The following is a 7,459-nucleotide window of genomic DNA, read 5'->3' on the forward strand; positions in this document are numbered from 1 at the left end:
AGTATTCTGCTGAGACTTTATTCACCATCTCTTCTTCATCAACACGAAACATGTTTGAAAACAAAATACAAAATATCTTTCTGTACATTATGACACCATGAAGTCTGATCAGTCAATAAAGTTACAAACCTTTCAGGTCACTGCCATTGGAGACATCATCATAATATTCAATCTTGTAGTCTTTTGCTATAAAGAGACTTAGACACTTTAGTTGTGAATTGTAATGTGTATATTTGCCAAGTTTGTAAAGGATTATCAAATAATTTTTCTTAATTTGCTTCAAAACCTAAATATTCACGTTCAGTCCTCTAACCTGAGAGAAGCTCATCAGCATCTTCATATCCAGAATGCTGTTCTTCAGAGATGAGACTCGCTGTTAAAGTGAAGCAGAAGATTCAGAAACATGTTGATCATTACAAACAACCTCAACCTACATTTACATCTCAGAGCACAATAATATCACATCAACCTATTTTATCTAGATTTATATTAAAACATTATTTAGACATTAAAAATATAAGTTAACTTCATTCTGCTAACACACACCTGTATCCTGACATGAACTCATCTCTCACCGGATTCAAGACAAACAGACAGGAAGAAGCGCACACACACCTGCAGATAAACTTACACGCATATGAACCCCCCTCCCCACTAACCTCCAAAAATAATCACACACACACACACACACACACACCTGCAGCTCTGTGGAGGAATTGTGTGGTTTGAAGCCGGAGGTTTAACAGGACTAATAATAGACGAACATCATCTCAACTCACAAACATCAGACTGACTTTAATATTTCTACATTTGATTTGATTGAATAAGACAGAAGTCTCACCTCTCTGAGTGAAGTGTTTGTGTGTGTTTGTGTGTCTGTGATCAATCTCTTCATAAACTGCTTCAGTCTGAGTCCTGTGTCTCCTCTTAGAGAGAGCTGTGAGTGTAGACACACAAACACAACACATGACTGATGATACACTGAACAAGAGTGTAGTAAGATTGATGTTGATGTAGTTCAATATGTCAGATGTGTACTTGTATGTGATGTGTGGATCTCTGTACCTCTCCTCATCTCTCTGTTGTGTTGAATCAGTATCAGCAGCGGCACTAAGAGCAGTAAGAGCAAAACTCCCAGTACAATCACAACCACTGGAGGATTGACGAGAGGAGGCGTTTGTGGAGGAGTCACTGATCTCCTGGTTGTCACTGAAGGAGAAGCTGATGTTGTTGTTGTTGTTGTTGTTGTTGCAGGAGTTGTAGATACTGATGAATCTGTAAAATAAGAAAAACACACATAATTAAAGTAATTAGCTAAAATTAAAATACATTAATCTCAGTGTTTTCCTCTCACTTGCACAGATGAGTCTAAGTTGTTCTTTGTGTGAGCAGTCAGTGTGATTTTTCAGGACATGAGGACAGTCCCACAGGTGAATCTCAGTCCCTCTGCACTCGACTCTGTTCATCCACACAACACCTTCACCAGCACCAAACGCTTCATTCCCATCAACACTCAATGCTGCTCCACAACCCAGCTGCCTGCAGACCACCTGAGCATCTCTGATGTCCCACAGATCATCACAGACTGAACCCCACACAGAGTTATGATAAACCTCCAGTCTCCCCGAACACAAACCCTTCCCTCCACTCAGTCTGAGAGGAAGATGATCTACATCACACACAACAAACAACATTTATATCAACACACTGAAACACAATTTGAGATTTAAATGTGAAATACAAAGAGATATTTATCCTTTATAATTAATTAAGTATAGTAATAATCATTAAAACCTGCTTGTTATCATATAAACGTACTTGAACATTGTTTTTGGTGAGGAGACGCTGAGGTAGAACATGACAGACGACTTCTAGGTGACTCATTTATCTCATCTAAGATCATAAAACAACATTTTATTTTCCAATGAACAAAACATAAATTCATTAAATCCCTCTGCTATTTAATTTGACCTCAAAAACCTTTCAGGGGCAGTTTCCCTTGAGAGGATTTAGATTAATCCAGGACTAGGCTTTGGGTATTTTGGGAAATTTAGTTTTTACCTTATAAGTATATATCTTGAGACAAAACAATGGCACTGATGTATTTTAAGGTGCGACAGTGTAAAGCTAATTTCAGGACAACTCAAGTATTTTAATTTTGGACTAGACTTGAGCCCTTTCTGGAAAACCGCTCATTAGACTTTATTATTTATTTATTCAATATACTACACAGTAAAAATGAACAGAAACTTGAAAACAAGACATATTTTAAAATGTTATACTTACTAGAGCAGATGATATGAGCAACCTCATTTTGACTACAGTAATTCTGTCCCCAGGGTGAAGTCGGACACTGCCACAGATTTGAGTCATGTGGTCGACATTTAACATTATCCAACCAGTTATGAGCTGATGGCACTCTTGATGTTGAATCAGACAGACTGCCAGATCTTCCACAGTTCAGCTCTTGACAGATCAGACTCGCTGTATCACTTTCCATTTGATTCCAGCAAACATTACCCCAAGATCCATTGTAGAAAACCTCCACATTCCCTTCACAGCCTTCAGTTAACCTGAACTCTTTAAACTCTAGATTGAAAAGTTGGATTAAGAATCAGTTTAAGATGAACTTAAGCCATCATAAGAAAACAAATAACTAAAAACCAAAAATATTGTTTCATTCATTAAATGCAGCTACACATCATTCACATATACAATTAACTGAAAAGACAAAACATATTTTCTACATTTCTACTGTTTACCTGAGCACACGACTCCTACATCCTCTTTATGTTTACAGTCATGATCTCCCCAGACCCGTGAAGAGCAGCTCCACAGTGACGTCTCATTCCCCTCACAGTTCACATCATCCAACCATATGGGTCCAGAACCAGGACCAAACCAGGCTGATACTGGCTGATTACTGAGAGCCACTCCACACTGCAGCTGTCTGCACACCACATGAGCATCTTTAATATCCCAGAAGTCATCACACACTGTACCCCATGAGCCTTTGTGGAAAACCTCCAGCCTTCCTGCACAATCTCCACCAGAACCCATCAACCTGATGGACCTCTGACCTGTAAGTTCTGATGTACAGAGAGAAAACAATGCTTTTATATATACAGTCACTACTGACAAATTATGAATCTGTTCAGTTATGCTCACTTTGGCAGGTGATTGACAGCTGTTGTGTTGCGTTGCAGTTGAGAGTTTGTGGAGAGCTGCAGTTCCTCAGATGATCTTCAGTCCCAGAGCACTGGAAGCCCATCACACACTCATAACTGTGTTCATCACTGGATGAAGAGGAGTTAGTGAAGTTCAGCACAGAGCCACAGCCCAGCTGTCTGCAGACCACAGAGGATTCAGTGAGACTCCAGGAGTCCAGCAGAACTCTCCTCCAAACCTGATGAATGTAAACTTCCACCTCACCCTCACACTCTCTCTCTCCAGACAACCTCACTCGACCATCATGAAGAGACAGAGAGGAATCTGGAGAAAGGATTTGACATTTTCAGATTGATTACGATCACACTACAGTAACTTCATGTTAAGTTCACTCACTAGAACAAATGACTCCAACATCTTGTTAATGAGAGGATTCAGCTCGACTCCATGAAGAGATTGAACATTCTGAGAGTTTTGTTTCATTCCCCTGACAATCAAACACATCAGCCCAGATTTCACCAGATCCCTCTCCAAACCAGTCCACTCCCACAACAGACACAGCAATCCCACAATTCAGCTCTCTACAGAGAACATTGGCAGCTCTCATATTCATGCACTCATCACACACTGAGCCCCATTTACTGAAATATTGACGCTCAACTCGACCAGAACAGATATCAGAGCCGTTCACCAGTCTCAGTGTTGTGTAACCTGAAAAAAGTATAGTTCAAAACACATATTCTCAGAATATTTATATACAAATATTAGTTTTATTTTAAAAGAATATTATTTATATTGGTTCAGCATTGATATTTACCAGAACATGTAAGTCCCACATCATTGTTATGGGAGCAGTTTACTTTATTTATAGTAGATGATGATGAACATGATTGAATTAGTGATTCATCTCCTCTACATTGAATCTCTTGTGTCCACACCTGCCCCTCTCCTTTACCAAAAGTATCTGCACCCAGCAGCTGTACAGGAACCCCACAGTTCAGCTCTCTACACACAACCTCTGCATCCTGATCATCAAACACAGCATCACACACTGTTCCCCGTCTTCCTCCAAAATACATCTCCACTCGCCCAGAGCATAGGTGAGAACCAGCAACAAGACTTGCACTGCCATAGTGTTTATCACCTGTTTATATAGACAGAAGAAGAGATCACAATGAAATCCAGTTTTTTCACAGAAAGAACATGGACTCTCCTAGAACATGAGTAAAACCCAAAGGCAAGTCTGGGAACTTCATGCCACGCTTTTTAATTTAGATGAAAATGAAACATTTTATACTATTTCATGCAATATACAGTCTTGTTCAAAATAATAGCAGTACAATGTGACTAACCAGAATAATCAAGGTTTTTAGTATATTTTTTATTGCTACGTGGCAAAGAAGTTACCAGTAGGTTCAGTAGATTCTCAGAAAACAAACAAGACCCAGCATTCATGATATGCACGCTCTTAAGGCTGTGCAATTGGGGTATTAGTTGAAGGGGGTGTGTTCAAAAAAATAGCAGTGTCTACCTTTGACTGTACAAACTCAAAACTATTTTGTACAAACATTTTTTTTCTGGGATTTAGCAATCCTGTGAATCACTAAACTAATATTTAGTTGTATGACCACAGTTTTTTAAAACTGCTTGACATCTGTGTGGCATGGAGTCAACCAACTTGTGGCACCTCTCAGCTGTTATTCCACTCCATGATTCTTTAACAACATTCCACAATTCATTCACATTTCTTGGTTTTGCTTCAGAAACAGCATTTTTGATATCACCCCACAAGTTCTCAATTGGATTAAGGTCTGGAGATTGGGCTGGCCACTCCATAACATTAATTTTGTTGGTTTGGAACCAAGACTTTGCCCGTTTACTAGTGTGTTTTGGGTCATTGTCTTGTTGAAACAACCATTTCAAGGGCATGTCCTCTTCAGCATAGGGCAACATGACCTCTTCAAGTATTTTAACATATGCAAACTGATCCATGATCCCTGGTATGCGATAAATAGGCCCAACACCATAGTAGGAGAAACATGCCCATATCATGCTCCATGCTTCACTGTCTTCACTGTGTACTGTGGCTTGAATTCAGAGTTTGGGGGTCGTCTCACAAACTGCCTGTGGCCCTTGGACCCAAAAAGAACAATTTTACTCTCATCAGTCCACCAAATGTTCCTCCATTTCTCTTTAGGCCAGTTGATGTGTTCTTTGGCAAATTGTAACCTCTTCTGCACATGGCTTTTTTTAACAGAGGGACTTTGCGGGGGATTCTTGAAAATAGATTAGCTTCACACAGACGTCTTCTAACTGTCACAGTACTTACAGGTAACTCCAGACTGTCTTTGATCATCATGGAGGTGATCATTGGCTGAGCCTTTGCCATTCTGGTTATTCTTCTATCCCTTTTTATGGTTGTCTTCCGTTTTCTTCCACGTCTCTCTGGTTTTGCTCTCCATTTTAAGGCATTGGAGATCGTTTTAGCTGAACAGCCTATCATTTTTTGCACCTCTTTATAGGTTTTCCCCTCTCCAATCAACTTTTTAATCAAAGTACGCTGTTCTTCTGAACAATGTCTTGAACGACCCATTTTCCTCAGCTTTCAAATCCATGTTCAACAAGTGTTGGCTTCATCCTTAAATAGGGGCCAACTGATTCACACCTGTTTCTTCACAAAATTGATGACCTCAGTGTTTGAATGCCACACTGCTATTTTTTTAACACACCCCTTTCAACTAATTCAACTAATTGCCCAATTGCACAGCCTTAAGAGCGTACATATCATGAATGCTGGGTCTTGTTTGTTTTCTGAGAATCTACTGAACCTACTGGTAACTTGTTTGCCACGTAGCAATAAAAAATATACTAAAAACCTTGATTATTCTGGTTAGTCACATTGTACTGCTATTATTTTGAACAAGACTGTATATATTACATAGATGGCACTCATGATGTTGGATCCCAGACAGCAGACGACTCTGGGCCGGATCCGCTCCGGATCTGTGCCGAAGTCAACAGCTCTGGCGCTGATCCGGTGCGGATCCGGCCCAGAGTCGTCTGCTGTCTGGGATAATACTTAAACTGCAAATTCATTGTATAGACTTAAAATGGACTTTGTACTTTGAATCCAAGATAAAAAAAAATGTACACTAAAATATAATTATCTAATTATCAGCTATTCAAACTATTTTCATTTGTTTATCCTGTGACAGAATGATGTTGTTATTAGTTATGAATTCACAGGAAAATATTCAGAGAAGCTCACCTGAGCAGATCACACTAGCATCAATAGAATGAGAACAGAACTGAATATACCAGTCGTCTGATCTACAGTTCTTCAGCGAGGACTCTGATCCATTACAACTCACACGAGCCATTGTGATTGGTCCTGATCCTTCTCCAAAGCGAGCGTAACCCAGAGCCCCTGCAGCCTCTCCACAGCCCACCTCTCTACACACCACTGCAGCATCTTTCAGATCCCAACTAGAATGACACACTGTTCCCCACTGACCATCATGAAGAACCTCAACTCTACCAGAACAACGACTGCCACCATTCACCAACCTCACATTCAAATCTGATACATACAGTATGAAACAGATGCAAGGAGAACAAACATGAAAAAAAAAACACTTCATATTAAAGTAATAATACGTATAATCTCATTTTTTTTATACCGCAAGTGTGTACTTACCAGCAGTAATGATCATTACTACAGAGGAGAGTAAAATGAGTGTGAGACAGATCTCCATAATCCTCTACTGTACACACAGACTGATAGAGAATAATGAGAAGTCAATGTAAAGAGAGAGAGAGAGACAGAGAGACCAATCACGCTCTCTGTTACCTTATTAGAAATAAGAAAGGAAATCATCAAACAACTTGAGTGACAAATCAGAAGAGATATTTTTGATTTTCTCCATATATATCAGCAGAACGTCAGCGCTGATGAACGACGCTCCTCCCTCCATGTTCAGAGGAGACAAACACCTGCAAGAGTGAAGATACATTTACATCAAATAAATGAAACACTTCAGTATCTATTCAGAATCAAATCCTGTTGTGTGCAGATGTACAGGAAACTTTATGATCACTTCAAACACACTCATACACTTTAATATAAACACAGAGATATCCAGAGGTGTAAAGTACTCAAATATTTTTACTTTACTCAAATACATTTTTTTAATCTGTTCTTCATCAGAGTGTTTTTCTTTTCACTTACACTAGTTTTCATAATAAACTTAATTTAATACTTAATGACATTAAATATCTAATACTTAATTAC

At 39.1% G+C, this 7,459-nt stretch overlaps 1 pseudogene; it reads right to left on the reverse strand.

The window, feature by feature from the left end:
• Positions 1–1,018: 1,018 nt before the first annotated feature.
• On the reverse strand, positions 1,019–6,809 carry LOC141365375 (scavenger receptor cysteine-rich type 1 protein M130-like; annotated as a pseudogene).
• Positions 6,810–7,459: the final 650 nt, after the last annotated feature.

This window comes from Misgurnus anguillicaudatus, chromosome 1, assembly GCF_027580225.2.
Source record: "Misgurnus anguillicaudatus chromosome 1, ASM2758022v2, whole genome shotgun sequence".
NCBI classification, from domain to species: Eukaryota; Metazoa; Chordata; class Actinopteri; order Cypriniformes; family Cobitidae; genus Misgurnus; species Misgurnus anguillicaudatus.